The 19,292-nt window shown below is 37.5% G+C and overlaps 1 protein-coding gene across 5 annotated transcripts in view; it reads right to left on the bottom strand.

The window, feature by feature from the left end:
• Positions 1-19,292, bottom strand: part of SUPT3H (SPT3 homolog, SAGA and STAGA complex component) — a 663,195-nt gene that overhangs the window by 158,666 nt on the left and 485,237 nt on the right. The gene's annotated exons all lie outside the window — the stretch shown is intronic.

Here is a 19,292-nt window from a genome sequence, read left to right as displayed (position 1 = left end):
TAATAGATTCAGGGAAAATATGGAGAAAATCACTAAAGCTCATTTTGACCTTGGTTTCAAGCACCTTGTACCCTTAAACTTTGAACAGAGTTTAACAGAAATCAAAGCAAGTCATTCTATCAAGGATTAGACATTCTCAAGACTCTTAGAACATTATTAATGGAGAGATAACAAGTAATCAAGTAACTATAAATAAAATGTAAGAAGTATGTAGTAGAAATCAAATGGAGAGATGAGACATTGTGGAAGAAGGAATTTCCTGCTGGTATACAGAAAAAGCTCTATGACAGAGGTATCACCTGAGCTGGGTCTTGAAGGAAGAGAAGGATTTCAACAGGGAGAGATGTGGAGTAAACCACTACAGGCATGAATTAGGAATTAGGTTTGCTGGCACAACCAACCTACCCTTTCTGCATGTCTACTGGGATAGCATTTCTCAAACTTTCTGATTTCAGGACTTTTTTACATACCCCAAAAATACTGAAGACTTTTTTACAGCCTTAAAAAATTACTCAGGATCCCAAAGAGCTTTTGGTCATATGAGTTATATCTCTATATATTTACCCTAGTATAAATGAAATGATTTTTGAAAATTTATTAATCTATTTATAAAACAATAACAAATCCACTAGATATTAACATAAACAACATATTTTAATGAAAAGTAACTATTTTTCAAAACAAAGTTTAGTCAGAAGAATGGCATTGTTTTATATATTTTGCAAATCTCTTCAATGTCTGCATTAATAGAAGAAAGCTAGGTTCTCCATTTTGTTTCTGCATTCAATCTGTTGTGATATGCTGTTCTGGTTGAGGTACTTGTAAAAAAATCTGCACTGACACAGATATGCAGTTGGAAAAAGAGGAGGGTTATTTTAAACAGGAAAACCATATCTTAGTATTATTATGAAGATAGTTTTGCTTTCATGGGCCCCCAAAAGGGTCTAGGGGACTACATATAAAGGGGACTACATAAACCAGTGCAGAGAAGCAGGAGATAGAAGAAAGATATTGAAGAATGCTACATAGTCAAATTTGGCAAACTACATAAATAAGGTTGGTGCAAAATAATGTACAAAGGTGGGTTGTAATCACATTGTGGAGGACCTTGAATATCATGATGAAGAACTTGTATTCTGTATTAGAGGCAATGGGTAGCCACTAAAGGAAGGTCTTTGAGTTTTTAGGATAAATGCCTAAATTATATCACCAAACTGTTAATGAAATGAAGACTGCTTAGGCATGCTTAAGTCCTTACAAGTGAACTTACTTTAAACCAGTCCTAATGCACAGTTGTTTTGGGTCTAAGAAATGAGGTATTCAAATTTTCTGTCTTTAAGATAGAGAGAAGGAAAAAGAGGAGGAGTAGGAACAACAGGATATCTTTCTATATAAGGAAACAGTGAAAAGTGGAATGCTAGTTAGTATGACAACATAGTATTTTCTCCTCTCCCCCCCAAGGTGTTTAAATGTCTCACATTTTTCACTAAAACATGGAGAAATGACCTAAAAGAGTGGAACGTGGGTAGGGGAAAAGAATTATGCTTAGTATGGAGTCAGAAAATCTAGAAATCCCATTAACCCCCAGGTCCTATAAATAGGATTTGCCTACACCCACAGTCATTCTGTCACCATCTGTGATTCCACCCTATAGTCTTCATTGTTACTTGTGATAATTACAGACAGAATAAAGTAATATGGCTCTGTTTCTTTCCCCAAGTGGAGAACCAAACAAAAACCAGTACTCAGCCAGAAAGATAAAAAGGAGACCACAAATTTAGGGTACATTTTACTGCATTAATAATACTTAGGAAGAAAAGTTCTGTCAGATAAGAGAAGAGGACCCAAGAAACATGAAGCCCTGGTCTCCTGACACTGGCTTGCAAAACAGGGGTTAACTGTTAAGACCTTTGCAAACTTCTGTAATTTCCCCTCTATTGGTTATTTTAGTTCCCTGTGTATCTTCCTGTAGTATTCAGTAGTAAAATTACTAAGACAGCTAAAAGATGTATTGTATGTTCTTTTTAGGTAGTCTGGAAAGAGAAAGGAAAAGCCTATTTCTTCTCCCACAGGCAAAAATGGATGAGAAGGAATTCATGCAAGAGGAAAGGAATGGTATGGCTTGGCAATACATAAGTAAGAAGTGGCCATACTGTTCTTAAAGGTAAGTTAATCATGCAGAGGCTTCAAAAAAGCAATTAAATGGGATTTCTTTGCTTTTACTTCCTTTCATGGCAATGATTGTTCTAAAGTTATCTGGAAAATTATTTCAGATAACTTTAGAACAATCATTGATGTTCCCCCAAGGAAACTGAGCCAGCTAATGACAATAATAAATAATATTTTAAGATATGTACTTCTGGTAGAAAAAGATGACTGTTGAGCTTTCTTTTTCCCATGGATAAGGGAACTTTGTTTGCCTTTAGGAAAGGAAACTGAGGATAGAATAGTACCATGTGATCAAGCAGCTATTATAATATGGATTATATACATTTCTATAACTTTAAAATAAAATGTTATGCTACATGGCTAAGGAATTTGGTCATAAAGTCATAGAATTCTAGAGCTGAAAAAAGACCTCAGAGATCATCTAGTCCAAACCCCTCATTCTACAGAGGAGATAACTGACATGCAAAGAGATAGTCTTCATTTATCACATATTTTGTTTAGTAGAAAATCACCATTATCTCTCATGTATAGATTGAGAAGTACCAAAGAATAAGAATATTTTCTGTACATACAAAGGCATATAAATAAATACATGTCTCTTGAACATAATTTAACCTATGATGGCTCAGAAAGCACTTTAGGACCTTAGCATTGTCATGAACCTCAATTATCACGGCATTATATAACTTTGCAGAAGAGAAGTTAATAAAGAACTCATTATGTTGGATAAAATCACTTTTATTGTGATTAAACTGTTGACCAAGTGATATAACTACTACGCATATAATCCAAAGGGGTCAAGGACAGTGGCAAAGTTCCCATATATACCTAAATATTTGTAGCAGGATATTTTGTGATAGCAAAGGGGGGGGGCGATTACTTGGAGAATAGTGGAATTGTGATATATTAATATTATTGTGCCCTAAGAAATAATTAATACGAAGAATTCATAGGATGAAAGGAAGGTGTCTATTAACTGATACAGAGCAAAGAACATAGATCTAGGAATTCTCTCTTTATAACTATTTATCTAAATACACACACACACAATTATCATAATGTGAAGGAAAACAACACAAAACATGAGAAATTAGATCAATGCAATGACTAATGTTGACTCCAGTGGACTGATAATGAAGTATACCTCCCTGTACTTGGTATAGAGGTGTTAGTCTAAAAATGTGGAACAAAGCATATGATGTAAGACATGGTCAGTGTGTTCGTTTATTTTGATTAACAATTTTTGATTAACATATTGACAGGAAAGATAGGGAAGAGATATCCAAGTAAAAATAATAAAAAACACTACTGTACATGTGAGTAGAGTAAGATTGGAGTTGCCCTACAGAGATAAAGATGATGCTACTGACACTGTCATCAGGGCATATACTCTGAATTTTGTTTTTCAGTATCAATGTAGGATACATGCTGATTTAGACATATACGAACCATTTCCCATTTTTAAAATACATATTAACAACATGAATTTGTGAGATAACTGGTCAGAAGTAGGAGTCCATTGAATATAGCCAAAGATTGAATGCTTGATGTTGGACTCATTAAAACTTAAGGATAGTCTATTGTTAGTCATGTTTGACTCTTCATGATCCCATTTGTGGTTTTCTTGGCAAAGACACTGAAAAAGTTTGCCATTTCCTTCTCTAACTCATTTTACAGATGAGGAAACTGAGGCAAACAGGGTGAAGTGACTTGCCCAGGGTCACACAGCTAGTAAGTGTCGGAGATCAGATTTGAACTCAGGAAGGTGCGTCTTCCTGACTCTATGCCCAGCACTCTACTCACTGTACCACCCAGCTGCCCCATAGGATAGGACAGTCTATATTTCCCTTAAAATCTAAGGTAAAAAAATCACTCTACACCTTTATCAAATCTCTTCCATGGGGAAAACCAACTCTTCACTGCTATTATCTATAACAATGTCATTAGAATTGGACATGAGACAACAACTAATGTTGATTTACTTTCAGCAAAATATATTCTGGAGCTTATTTAAAATGTTATGCCTTTAGCCTAAATTCACTATAGATTCAGAAGAAACGGGAATGAGATGCCATGTTAAGTGTATTCTAAATGGTTTACAATTTTTCTTGCAGATTTCTATAGCCTTTGAGAACCCACAATTTACTGAATAATACCCCAATATAACAGCTATCCTGTCATCATTTATATGTGAAAGAACATGTGTCTCACATAAGTGGATGAAATTATTTTAAATAATACCATTTGACATTGATAGGAAAATTTGTTAAATGATCTGATGAATCCTAAAGTTGACTGAGAATTATAAGGGAATGAAATCCAGGTCACTGACAAAGGATACTTATCTCTCTTTGATTATGTTAAATTAAAATCTAAATCTTCATAATTATCTTCTATTCATTTGAAAAGTTTCATCAGCAATGTATAGACACAATTGAGGGGCTGCATTTTCAATTTCAAAATGTCATGTGAAATGTGAAAAGTGCTAAAGATAAAACTAACTCCCCCAAATTGTCACTTTATTTGCTTTTTCCTTGAAAGTGATTTTTTAAAAACAGAAATTCAGGTCATTTTCATTGTACTGCTTGTAATGACCTGGATTTTATGACATCAAAGAACAATTTTACTGAGATTCAATAGTGGTATTTATTAGTGCCAGATATGTGAAGGAACACTGCATAGTGAGTCCCTATTTAGAACAAAAAAATTCAGTCACTCATAATCAACACACACACATATTTTCATGACTTTCATTTCTATAGTAGTATCAATATTCTATAGGAAGCCATTTTAAATAACTGATAGGTTCCTAAAAGTTCCTCATTTAAATAATTTTTTTCATAAATTACATCATTTTAAATGATTTCCATGAACACTCTAATGGTTTCTCTTGTGAAGTGAGGTTTCTATTTCTAATGTGTAGAATGAGTTTTAGGTTTTTGGAAATATGAGTATTTCGATGGTAGCTTTTCTTAACATAAGCCATACTGCACTGTTTTTTTCCTTTGTCCTCTAATCAAAACCAATGAACTTTTCCCACTATTTGAGGTAATTGGACATAGCTAATGTTTCAGTTAGGATGTTTCAAATTAAGGTTCATTGGAAGATTTTGTAAAGATAATAGGATGGTAGGATGCTGGCCTTTGAATAGATTCAAGTCTTGCCTCTAATATAGACTAGCTGTGTAACCCTCGGCAAATCACTTCCGCTCTCAGGCAACTCTAACCATTTTCTTAAAATTAAAAAATATTTTTTATTTCATTTAATCATCCCAGATCTGCATTCTCCCATTCCCAACCAATCCTCCACTCCTTATAGGCAATACAGGAAAAACAATTTCATTATGAACATGTATAGTCAATCAATCCACATTGGCCATGACCAAAAACCATATTTATCTCATTCTACATTCTGAGTCCTTCACCTCTCTATCAGGAGCTGGGTAGCTTGTTTCATCACTAGTTTTCTGAAATCTTGGTCAGTCATTACACTGATAAGAGTTCAGCACAATGGTATTCCATTTATTCCATTCCAGTTATATATCATAACTTGTTCATCTGTCCCCCAATTTATGGGCACCCCCTCAAATTCCCTTTCTTTGTCACCTCAAAAAGCCCTATAAATATTTTAGTACATTTGTAGAATTTGTTTTGCTTGGGACTAATCTCTCTCTTATCCTACTCTCCTCCTAAGTCCCCCTCCCTCCTTCTCCTCTTTGTTTTCTATTTCCCTTTTGAGTGAAATGTCTTTCTATATCCAAGTGTGTGTGCGTGTGTGTATGTGTGTGTGTGTATTCTTCCTTTTTCTATCACTTCAGATGAAACTGACATTTAAGTGTAAGATATTCTCCCCCATCCCTCCCCTTTGTTTATTTAAATGACTATTATGCACCCTGATTATAGGAGATAATTTCCTTTAATCTTCTTTTCCCTTTCCACCCTCCTCCCGATGCACTAGTCTTCCCGTTTCTTTCTATCATTTTCTTAAGATCATCAAGAGTTAACGGAACCCTTCCCAGACCTTGTTTAATTGGATTCCTTCTATGAACCCTGATGATGATAGGCTTCAGGGTGGACACATATATCATTTCCCCATATCTGACACTTGACACTTACTAGCTGTGTGACCCTGGGCAAGTCACTTAACCCCAACTGCCTCACCAAAAAAAAAAAATACCTTTGTTGTAAGCCCATCTTCTTTCCCTTCTGGAATACTGTATTGCATTTTCTCTGCTCCTGTATAGCAGCAGCTGCTAAACTGTGTATGATCCTGACTTGGTACATGAATTCTCGCTTTCCAGCTTCCTGCAGTATTTTTTTCTTTGACCTGGAAGCTCTGGATTTTGACCATGATGTTTCCAGGAGTTCATTTTGGGGTTTCTTTTAGTAGGTGACCAATGGATAGTTTCTATTTCTACTCTGTCCTCTACTTCTAAGATATTTATGCAATTTTCTTTTAATATTTCTTGGAAAACTGTGTCTTTTTTCGGTTCCAGCATTCAGAGCCAATAAGTCTTAAATTTTTTCCCTCCAGCTATTTTCCAAGTCAGTTGTTTTTGCTATGGTTTTATATTTTCTTCTATTTTTCAGACTTCTGATTTTGTTTTAATATTTCTTGTTCCTTATGAAGCAATTGCTTTCTATTTGGTCCATTCTAATTTTTCAGGGAGCTTGTTGCTTGGGCAAGGTTTTGTAGGTCCCAAGCTACTGATTCCCTTCCTAAATTCTTTCTTCCATGAATCTTACTTCTTTTCTAATTTTTTTCAATAGCTCTCATTCCATTTACAAAAATATGCTAAAACTCTTTTTCACTTCTGCCAGAAATTCTAGTTGAGCTTATGCCCAAGCTGTGTTTTTCTTGAAGTATTGCTTGAAGATGTTTTAGAGTCATTCTTATCTTGTGCATTTGTGTTTTAAGCATCCCTGCCCGCCACCATAATAACTCACTATGGTGGGTTTTTTTGTTTGTTTGTTTTCCCATTCCCCAGCCTATTTCCTGACTTTAGATTTGATGTTAGGTGGCTGGGCTCTGTGGTCTGGGCTGGTCCTACTGTTGTTCTCTGGGGGGTATTTGCAGTGCTGTTGCAGGATCTCAGGGATGGGCTGGGGACTTGCAAGTTTTCAGCACTCCCAAAGCGGTCTGATCCAGGGCAAAGTCTGATTGCTGCCCCCAGGTCTGGGCTCGCCAAGTTCCTTACCGAGGTTTGGCTTTCTGCAAGAGACTGCTGTTGGATTTGTTTTCTATCAGTCATCTGGAAAGCTCTGATGGTTTAAAGTGGAAGAATTGTAGGCTCCCCTTTGGTCTAGGATTCCTGCCTCCGTAGGCTAAACAAGAAAATGGAATTGAGTCCCTGCTCTCAGCCTGAGGTCTGAGATAAACCGCTTCTGAACTTCCTCCTTTCTTGATACACGGCCCAGGTCCTCCCTACCCAGGAAAGAACCCCTCTCCACCCCATGCCTTATCCCAGATCACAAATCTTCTTCTTGGCCTGCCCTGGATCTGCGACTCTGGGGAGTAGGCAAGAAAATGCCAGTTTGCACCTGTCTCTGTCACAATGCCTTGGTATAGTCTGAGAATATCCCAGTCTGGGCATGTAACCCCCCTTGCCCTGGTGCACAGCCTCTTCCTAGGTTCTAGAGTGCTTCTCTGGGGTGGGCTCCTGGCCCAACCCTGGTCCTAGTGTCTGCAGTCTCCCTGACTATTCCTCTACACCACTGGCCTAGACAAAGGGCTCGTTGTAACTCTCTCCTCACCAGAGTTCAGTCTGGTGTGTTTCTGGGTCAGTTTGGAGGCATTTCTGGACAGGAGCCTGTTGCATTGCTTCCTTTTACCCCTCCATTTTGGCTCTGCTTCCCACCAGTCCTTCTTTCTCCCTCCCTCAGTTTCTAAGGTACTGAGGAGATACTGATCTGCATGGAGAGAGATATTTTTTTTTCCATATTGAGAGTTTTTCATGTCAATGAAATCATTGGTCCTGACTAAAGCAAACAGAATAAAATAACAAAATGGCTAAAATTCTTTGGCATTTTATGTCATTTGTTTATTATCTAGAGAATTCAAAGTTCACTTATATAGTCAATATGACATACCCATCCTCTCCCTCTCCTTTTGCTAGTCTATCTCTCTCCCCTGGAACATGCACAGTACTGCCCTAGATGGGACCCCACTGAGGGGCAAAGGAAGGCAAACAGTGGAGTATCTTAGATAATCATATCTTCTACTGGACTATAAAATCCATAAGGGATCATGTCTTATTTAGCTCTGCCTTTTTATAGCACTGGGCATACAATAGGCACTTAATAAATGTTGGATGAATGAATGACTAAGGAAAATGAACAAAAGAAGAGTCAGCATCGATTGAATGAAAATAAAGGTATAAAAATCATTTACCATTTTAATGGGACCATGACTATATTTAAGGATATCAATTCTATAAAATGACCAGGGATTTCAGGGAAACAAAATTCTAAAAAATGTGTATTATTATAAATGACTTACATAGTCAAGTTCTGTTCAATATAAAAAAAAAATTATGAGACCTGGAATATGTAAAGTACTTTACTTTATATCAGTGGCAACAATAAGAACTGGATTAAAGTTAGTTCTTCAGCACAGAAGAAGGGAACAGATATGCATGGTGGAAGAAGATATGGGACCAAAAAGGAACCAGCTCAGAGAAGTGTAGAGCTGAGCTTCATGGTGTAGGGTATAGGGAGGAGTGACCTGGAGAAGGCTCTGCAGAGGGGTGGTAAAATCTCCTGGTGCTCTTCAGCATTTTCCTCAGTCAGGGGTGAGGAACCTGCAGCCTCAAGACCACATGTGGCCTTCTAGGTCCTTAGGTGTAGCCTTTTGACTGAGTCCAAATTTTACAGAATAAATCCTTTTATTAAGGGGACGTTGGCTTTTGGACATTACAACTAGATACAAGACAAATATAACTGTGCCGGGTTTCAAGGTTTACCACTGGAAATCCAGGATAAGAAAAACAAAATGTTTCTTTAAGAAGCAAAAGCAAATCTACTGGAATTTCCTACAGCCAAAATACATCTATAGTGACTGTGTCATTGATTTTAAAAGTACTGGAATTCTGCGTATTTTGGAAGTCCAAAATGTCAAAATTGAAGCAATGTGGCTATGAGAAGAAGAAAAAAACTTAGGATAATTACAGAAAAGCCAATTTCTGTAGAAAGTTCCTGGAGCAATCAAAGCAGTTAGTAACTAGAAAACAACAGGATATGACAATAAAGAATTTTTAATACAAGCTGCTCATAAAAGTCTATCATACAATTGAAAAATGCTTTACGTGAATACTGTGCAAGTTGGAAGTAACACCTGCATTTGTGGTACCTAGATAACAAGCTCCAAATCTCCCCCCAAATACATTAGTAACAATTACATTTAACTTGAACAAAATAATGACATCTGAGATCATGGGATTTTGAACTAGAAGGGACCTTAAAGACAAACTGCTCTATGGTCATCATTTTGAAGTTGATTTTTTGCAAAAAATATCTATTACTGTTTGAGGAGAATAATATTATAACTAAAGAATTGTCAACTACTGAAAAAATTCACAGGAATTCATACAGATCAGGGCACTAAGGGTTTAGGAATAATCAATCATTTAAGAAAAAAAAAACAACACCCCAAAATCCTACAACGAGAATATTATATAGCTAGAAGAGACCTTAGAAAAAAACATTTTAACCAAATGTTTTACTTCACATGTTAGGAAGCTGATGAGATGCGGCAAGTTTCTGGCTTTGCCCAAGGTCTCAAAGTCAGGGAGAAAACCAGCCTGTGGACCTGGGTCTTCTGTGTCCCAGTACAGTGTTCCTTCCACTACAACGTGTATGCCTCCTACACAAAGTTTAAGAGACAGGCCACAGTTCTCAAATTCTAAATAAAAAAATATACCTGTAAATAAGAGATGAGTAGCTTAACAAAACTGATGTAATATGCTGATAAAGGATGCTTTGTTATATACCAGTAGGAATAGTAACAATAGGTCTAAAAGCAGGTTTGTATCAGAAAAGTAAATGAACGAACACAATAAAGCTTAGCGGCGAGAACTTATTTATAAATAAATTAAATTGCATTAAATATGCTGAAATATTAAAAAATATAAAACATTTGGTTCAGAATACACTTTTGCTCCTATTTAGAAATGCCAAAATGCTGAGATAAAAATAACAAAGATAAAGAAAAATCTGACTATATAACTACAATCTGCCTACCTCCTCTGGGGAATGTGGGTGAGAGAGGAAAAGAATGGAGAAATGTGAGCCATCAAGTATTCACAGAAAAATATTTTGGTTATTACAACTACCACAATTTGAGAACTATAAATGTGAAATGTAAATTGGTGGTAATTCCTGTGGTATTCCCAAATTAGATATTTTTAAACTGCTCCCTGCCAAGGTGTTTCTATAAACATGCTAGTGGATTGATATCTGAGAAAAACCCAGAATTGTATATTTACTAGTGGAGGTATCATTAAGAAAAACAAATTGAAATATTTGGAAAGGGTAATACTGATTGATCCAACAATAAACAACTTCTCCTGGAAAAGTCAGACGAGCATTTATCACTGCAGTTCTGGAACAGGAGGCCTTCAGCATGTGTGGATTCAGGATTTGTTCCGAATATTTGCACTGAGCTGTGCCAGCCCATGCCCTCTCTCTGAACAGTTCCTCTTTGCTTTATCAAATCCCGTGGGGGCACAGAGCTCCTTGCAAAGGCAAGAAAGGTATTTATATGGGCATGGGATAGGAGTGGAGGGTGGTGGATAGCATGAGGCTGTAAAGTTGATTCCATGTATTTTATCCATGGCAGCCTAATTAAGAGGAAGTGGGAGAAGGCAACTGTCAGGGAGGTTAGGAGATGATCCCAACAGACCAGAATCAGAGAGGAGGCACTTCTCCTTTCACATATATACTAGAGAAGAAAATGAATTAGCATATTCTTCTTTGAAAATGCAAATGTCCCTTTGGAAGGTTAAACCTAATTCACTCCTAAGTAAAAGTGACTTTAATCTTAATCAGACCAGCAGAATTCAAGAAATAAGATTTCTCATGCCAGAGAACAGGGGGTAAAACCCAGGAGCAAAAATGTAGCCTGGCTTGTGAGAGAGGCCTCTAGATAGCCAGAGGAAAGTCCAAGGCAGCAGAAGGTAAGGAAATACTTTGGAAATGGAAGAAGGTGGGTAGGAGAGTAACTGTGGTACCAGAACTCTTCTTTTACTGATGGAGTAGCGGAATGACCTGCCACTCATTACTGCATGTATAAAGCATTTTTTTCTTATGTAAAGTCTACAAATAAGGAATGCCAAGAATAGGAGATAGGGCAGTGACAGGGAAGGAGAGATGCAGAATTAATCCATCAACCAACAAGCATTTATTAAGTGTCCATTGTGATACACGTCAGATATTGTTCTAAACACTACGGATACAAAGACATAATATTGTGTGTAGGACATCAAGACTGATTTCTGGTTTATGAGAAAATCTGGGCCTTTGACACTTTGTTTGGAAGTTGGGACTTTTTGTGTAAAAGCTAAGCAGTCAGTTTTACTGGAGAGCCATTCTCTGTAGGCAGTGTCTAGAAACACCTTCAGGGACTCTAGGCCATGGAGTAACACACACACACACATACATACACACACACACACACACACACACACACACACACACACACACTCACACAGATCAATGTATGCCTTAGCCTCTAGGAAGCAGGGCACTGACATGTGAAAAGAGGACCCGTATCTATACTGAGAAGTGGTTTTCAGCTGATGCTGCTTTCTGGGGTATGAGGGCTTCTAAGATGGTGAAGTTGTAGGCCAACATAGATACCTTACTTTAGACATAACAGTTTCATACACTGGGATTACTGACAAAGAATAAGATTTACAAAGATAAAATAACTATAATTATTATGGCTAAAGAGAGAAGACTTTCTAGCAGGTCTGTAAGAGTTTAGAACATGTAAACCCTCTTGTTTGTGAGACATGAAGTGTTGGATTGACATTTGGGGACCTGGTGCCAGTATAAATAAAGAGGTTGAGAACTTAAGTTTCACCTAAAAGGGAGAACCAGGTCTAACTAGCAGCTAGTGAACCTTTTTAAAGCAAATTAACTGGGACAGAAAGGAACAAGGCAAAGGCAAAACAGGACTTTGAAGGAGTCAGAGTCATAAAAACCTTTAGGAAAGTAAAGGAAGTTTCTGTTAGGTCACTCACTGCAGTAAGGCTTGAAATCCAGGGAGAAAAATCTTTGAAGAAATGAAGGGCAGGGTGTCTCTTCACTGAGGGAGTAAGAGGTGAGGGTAGGACCACAAAAGGACCCAGAACCACTGAAAACTTCGAAAGTATCAGAAATGTTTCCTTCAGTGCAAAAAGACCCAAAGCTGAGCCTTCTAAAAGCCAGGGGCTGTAGATAGTTCTGAGCTGCAGATTCTAAAAGTCTCAGTCTTGGCCATCTGAATTTCCTCTGGCTAAAAATACTTTGATCAAACAGCTAACTCACACTGAAATAGAGCTGGGACTCAGGAACAAGATCTGTTTTGGTTTTTTTTGGTTCTTGTTTTTGTTTTCAGGCAATTGAGGTTAAGTGACTTGCCCAGGGTCACACAGCTAGTAAGTGTCAAGTGTTTGGTATGAGGCTGCATTTGAACTCAGGTCCTCCTGACTTCAGGGCCGGTGCTCTATCCACTGCGCCACCTAGCTGCCCCACAGGTACAAGATCTGGAAGAAGGCTTTGGCTAGGATACAGTAAGGAGTTAAGATTAAAAAAGATGGAGCACTATTTCTTCTTACATCTTGCATAGACAAAGGCAGATGTTTAAGAACTTTGCAACTTTGAAATTTTTCCTTTGTTAAAAAAATATTTTTAGATAGCTGGATACTTCCCTGTAGTGATAAGTAGGGCTAGTGAAATAGGAACATCTTAAAAACAGACAAAGCAATGGCTGTGTGCCATCTTTTAGGATAGCCTTGCAAGGGAAGGATGAAGCTCTACCTACTTCTCGATATGACAGGCTGGGAGAGGAAAGTCTAGTTTTGAGGTTATAAGTTAGTTTAACACAACACATCACTCAACCCCACATATAAGTTGCTTTTGATGACTATGATGAAACAAAAGTGGGTATTGCTGGCATACATTTCTTTCTTTTAAATATTTCTCTTGTCACTTATAAACACAATATGTACCACTATTAAAACACATTGGTTTGTCAATCACAGGTTTTAGTATAATACCATGCTTGGCAGTACCACATGCCAAATTTCACAGAAATCTGTTAAAAATTACAGAAGAAATGCTATTTGAAAACTTTTGTTAACTATCATTTTGTTTTAAGATGGGTAATTGGGGGTACAAATCAAATTTGAGGAATATCCTCAAAGTCTTTAATAAGTTACCACATTTTATCACAAACCAACTCCTTGGAAAGGTATGGCAGAGCAGGTATACACACAAAAAAAATCTGGAAAGCTGAATAGACAAAATGAAAATCGATCTCACTCTCCACTAAAACCTTCAGAACTTTTTCACACAACTGCTGCTTAACTATTCCTCCTCCATCTTATTCTTGTGGAATCATTTTTTGGTATCCAAGAATACAATTCTTACATTTGTATCTGCTGAATTGCACCTTACTGGGTTCAACTGAATCTTCTACTAATCTTTTTGCATCTGGATTCTGTCAATCAATGAATTAGCTGACCTTCCTAGATTTGTCTCATCTGCAAATTTGATGAGCATGCCATCTATGCCTTATATAAGTCACTGATAAAAATGTTAAAAAGTACAGGCTCAAGGGCTCATCCTTGGTGTCGTCCAGGGAGATCTATGTTTGCAGTGAAATTGTACAAAAAACCTTCTGAGTCTGGCCATCTGACAAGTTCTGAATCCATGTAATTGTCTAGTCATTTCTCCATTTTTCTCCCCAAGAATAATGAGATACTTTATCAAAAGACTTTTAGTTACTATTTTCAAACTGTCAGATCCTGTAGGAACTTGCTCTCTGTTGGCAGAACCTTTGAAATATTATAGGTAAACCAGGGATTTCCAACATGCCATGCTTAAGTACTGGAGGAGGATTTCAGTGTAGAGCAACAGTTCTCAAAAGTGTGGATCCCTGGGGATTCCCAAAAGCCTTTTAGGGGTCCTCTAGATCGAAACTTTTTTTCATATTAATATTAAGACATATTTGCCCATTTAAATATTCCACCTTTTCCCAACTACATCACTGTGTGAGGTCACATTTTCTTCATATAATTCAACCAAAACAACATATTGCAACAGAATTGAATGCAGAAGCAGATGTAAGAATCCAGCTGTCTTCTATTAAATCAAGCATTATAGAGATTTGCAAAAATATGTAAAACGATGCCACTTTTTTCACTACACTTTTTTTGTTTTAGAAAATAGTTTTTTTAATAAAAAAATGTAGTTTTGGGGCATGTAATAGGCTTATTATTGTTACTTTTAAATGAATTAATAAATATATTTAAATGTACAGACTTTAATTTTTAATATTACAAATATTGATAGAGGAAACACACATAACAAAAGCTCTTTGGGGTCACCAATAACCTTTGAGAATATAAAGGAGTTTTGAGACCAAAACGTATGAGATATATTAATGTAGGTAAATACAGATACTCAGTAAACATTTATTGAATTACTCTTGTATTGAATCTAATGTGGTCAAGTAGGAAGGGAGTTGGATTTGCAGTTAGAAGACTTCAAGGTTCAAGTCACAATAACTCACGTGAAAAAGCTACTAAAGCATTATTACTTCCATTTTATAGATGAGGAAATTCAGCTCAGAGAGGTACAATGACCTTTTCCTGATAGGAATTAAGAAGTAATATTCAAACTCAGGCTTCTCCTGACTCCATGTCCAGCATGCCTCCTATACTGCACTGAATCTTTTCAACAACCAAGTGAACAATGAACTTGCTTATTACCCATGTGGGGCCTCTAGGTGGTGCAGTGGATAGAGTGCTGGACCTGGAGTCAGAAAGAACTGAGTTCAAATCCAATCTCAGACACTTAGTAGCTGTGTGATCCTGGGCAAGTCACTTAACCCTGTTTGTCTCAGTTTCTTCATCTGTAAAATGATCTGGAGAAGGAACCGGCAAACTACTCCAGTATCTTTACAAAGAAAATCCCAAATAAGGTCCCAAAGAGTTGGACACAACTAAACAACAACAACAAAAATTACCTGTCTTCTTTTTTCAGCTTCAGTTTCCTTATTTGTAAAAGGAAGGAACTGAACTAGATCTCCAAAAACTCTCTTCTAGTTCTAAAATCCTATAACTTAGATTTACTCTGGAGTATACTACATATAGAATACTAATAGTCAAAGAATGAGAAAATTATAAAATTATATAATATTATATATTATACAATATATAATATATAATAAAATTTATAAAATTATAAAATATAATTAACACTCAAGCCATAGTGAATATAATAGTTTTTCTTTGGAGGTTCAATTCAAGCATTCATTGAGCATGAACTGTGGGTCAAGCACTGTGCTGGGCACTGATGATATAAAACCACAAATGAAACAAGTCCAGTATCAACACACACATAGATAAGTCAATACAAAGTATATATAAAATGATAGAGATGGTGGAAGTGCTAAAAACTAGCAGGTTAGGTAAAGTCTACTGTAGGATGTACAGTAGTTACTTGACCCAAGTCTTGAAAGGGATGAGGGATTCTAAGAAGCAGAGGTATGGAGGGAGTGTTCTAGGCGTGGGGGACAGTCTGTGCAAAGACAGAGAGATAAGAGATGAAATGGTAAGCTTGGGGAAAAGCAAGTAGACCAGTTTTGGTGGAATGTGTGTGAGAATGAGTAATAGAAAATCAGTCAGGAAAGATAGACTGGAGAATGAGGGGGGAAGCACTTTAAACCCCAAACCTTAGGGTAGAGAAGGAGACACAGAAGCTTCTTGAGCACGAAAGTGACATGGTCAGATATGTGCTTTAGGAATATGTATTTGGCAGCTGTAGGAAGGATGGATTTGAAATGGAGAAGATGGAGACAGGGAGAATTATGAGGCAACTCCAAAAGTAGAAGGTGAGAAGTGACAAGGCCTGAACTTGCTTAGCAGTCATATGAGTGGAGTAAAAGGGAGGGCTGGGTGGAGATGTTAGGGAGGTGAAATCAAAAAGATTTGGCCACTTATTGGGGGTAGCAGGGAAGAAAAAGTAAAGAATCAAGGATTATTCTAAGGTTATAAACCTGTCTGACTAGAAGCTGTTGGTTCCTTCAGCATAAACAGAAAAATGAGGAAGAGGGTTGGGATTTCATTTATTTATTTATTTAGCAGGGAGGGAATATAAGTTCTCTTCTGGACATTTTGAGTTTGAGACTCCTAAGGGACTTGACTGAATGGAAAAAGCATTTATTAAGTACTTACTCTATACTGGGAACTTACTCTATATTAGCTAACTGCTAATTACTGGGAATAACATGCAAGAAAGCAATAGAGTCCCTGTCTTCAAGGGGCTTACATTCTAATAGGGAATGGTGGACAATGCCTGAAGCGGAGCTAGGAGGAGGGAAGACACAGATAGCATGGTTGGGAAGTCAAACAGAGGCCCCGTTCTGGGCAAAATAAGGCAAAAGTCCACTTAGCAGAGGCCAACGTCTCAGGGGAAGTCTATGATCCAGTGGGAGAGAAATGAGGAGAGTGACCTGAGTACACCTACACAGAGATTTCTAGTAGGGATTTGGCAATGCAAGACTGGATACCAGGAGAAATAACAGGACTGGATATTTAGATTTGGGAAGCATCTACATAGAGCTGATCATTGAAAAGATGACGAGAGCACCAAGAGGGAGAGTATACAGAGAGAAGAGGCCTGAGACTGAGCCTTGGGTACAAAATGGGGGTTTGGGGGGTAGGATGAATGGTGATCTAGTAAAGAAGACTGAGAGGAATAGTTAGATAGGTAGGAAGAGGAGAACCAAGAGAGAAGAGTAATATGAAAACCCAGGGAGGAGAGAGCATCCAGGAGGAGGAGATAGTCAGCATTCATGAGTAAACACTACTGAGAGGTCAAGAAGGAGAAGAACTAAGAAAAGACCACTGGATTTAGCAATTAAGACACTGTTGATAGCCGTGAGTGGTGAGGCCAGAAGCCAAGTTGAAAGACAGTAAGAAGTAGGAGGTGAGGAAGTGGAGGCAATCAGTGTAGAAAGTTTTTTCTAGGAGTTTGGTTGTGAACGGGAAGAAAGCTATAGGATGATAGTTTGATATCAAGGATGATTGAAGAAAAAAGATGGTAAAAGACAGGATGCAGGAGGGGATAGGATCAAGGGTAAGGGTCATCATGACAAGAGTCAACTCATCCTTTGAAACTGGAGCAAAGAAGAGAATGGTAAATGATGTAGAGATTTTTTAGATATAGAACTGGAACAGAGAGTGAATTCATGATAGATGGCTCCATTTTTTATCCAATAAGGTATGAAGTGAGGTTCTCTGCTGAGAAGGAGAGTGAAGGCATAAGGTGCTTGATCAGGGAATAAAAGGTTTGGAATACAGGCTATGAGGAGTATGATAGGATGACTATGATAGCAGAGTTAAAGAATTAGTGTCCAGCAGTCAAGGACCAATGAAATTAGAAAACAGAAAATTTTAGTATGTTTTTACTGTCTGACTCAGATGTACATAGCATTGGATAAGCTTTATATGGTGTACATCCAAATGACTGTTGAAATCTGGGCAATAAACATTCTTCAGTCACTTGGTCTTCCTGTGTGGATGGACAAGCTAAACTCCTTTGCACAATTATTGAAAAAGCTCTGTAATGTTTGGGGCTTGATGGAATCAATGCAGTGTCATTTGTAAATTGGAGCATCTGCAAGACCTCATCATTCACTTCGAATCCCTCTTTCATTGGAGCTCTACACTGAATAACTTCAGTCACGGTGGTAAATATCTTTGGCCAATATACAGCTCTGTTTTTATGCATTGCTTGATGTTTTTTCATAATCGACAAACAATAAGCACAATGAGACCTTATATTTTCTCTATTTTCAGTTAATTGTGAGATGGTAAAGATGTTATCCATTCATGAATATTGTTTGCTAAAGTATAAGAGTTCCTTAATGATACCCTGATTTCATGTATAGTTGATTTTCTTAAAGATTTTTGCACAAATGAGTGAGGAGACATATTGATGTTCTCTCAATCAACTTCCAATAATATTAATAAGGCACAAGATCTTGTTCAATACCTTTGGTACCTTGCTTTCCTTGTACCTCTTCCTCCTCCTCCCTCTTCTCCTGCCCCTTCCCTGTTTCCCCTCCTAACCCCCTCCCTTGTCCAATCCAGGCAAACAGTATAGACAGATAATGAGTGAGGACCAGAGTTGAAAAGGAGAAGGTAATCAAGACGGATTGCTTTTCTAGTTCCAAGCTTCCCATAAAAGCAAAAGCCTATCATCCCAGTACTAACATTTTCCTTGTGATCCTATATGGCAGCAATATTGGAAATACCTTTGTCTTCAAAGAACTAAAGGTGAGTATCACCCTGGGGACAACAAAGAAGCACATTCCTGGTATAAGTATGTTGCAGCATAAAAACAACTAGGAATGTTGAGGAAGAACAGAAGTAGTGAATGATATCAAGGAATGGTATGAAAAGAAGATAGGGTGGTCATGTTGTGAGAGTGAGGAAGGCTTCCAACATATTCTGTAAACCCCTTGGGTTGAACTTTTGGGAGCACCTAGATGAGAGAAGCACAGGTTTGGATGGAATAAATGGATTATAACCTGCATCATTGTGGGAGCTCCAGAATCAGACAAGGAGGCCACACACGTTTGAGCATTTTGAGTAAATTTATAGTGGACTGCATGGCCGTGAAATCAAATCAATAAGCACTCAAGTGTCTATTTTATGTTAGGTGCTACACTGGGCTCTGGCTCTCGGGGTTACAAAGAAAGGCAAAAACAGTCCCAGCTCAAAGAGCTTGCTATCTAATAGGGGAGACAATATGTGAACAACTATGTGAAAACAAGGGCATTTAAAGGAACAATTGAAGATTATTTCAGAGGAAAGCAAGGAGGCAGAAATAAGGAGGGAGAGCATTCCAAGC

The sequence above is a fragment of the Vombatus ursinus genome, unplaced genomic scaffold (genome assembly GCF_900497805.2).
Source record: "Vombatus ursinus unplaced genomic scaffold, bare-nosed wombat genome assembly UNPS02014826.1, whole genome shotgun sequence".
NCBI lineage: Eukaryota > Metazoa > Chordata > Mammalia > Diprotodontia > Vombatidae > Vombatus > Vombatus ursinus.
This window is presented reverse-complemented; position numbering and strand designations above follow the sequence as displayed.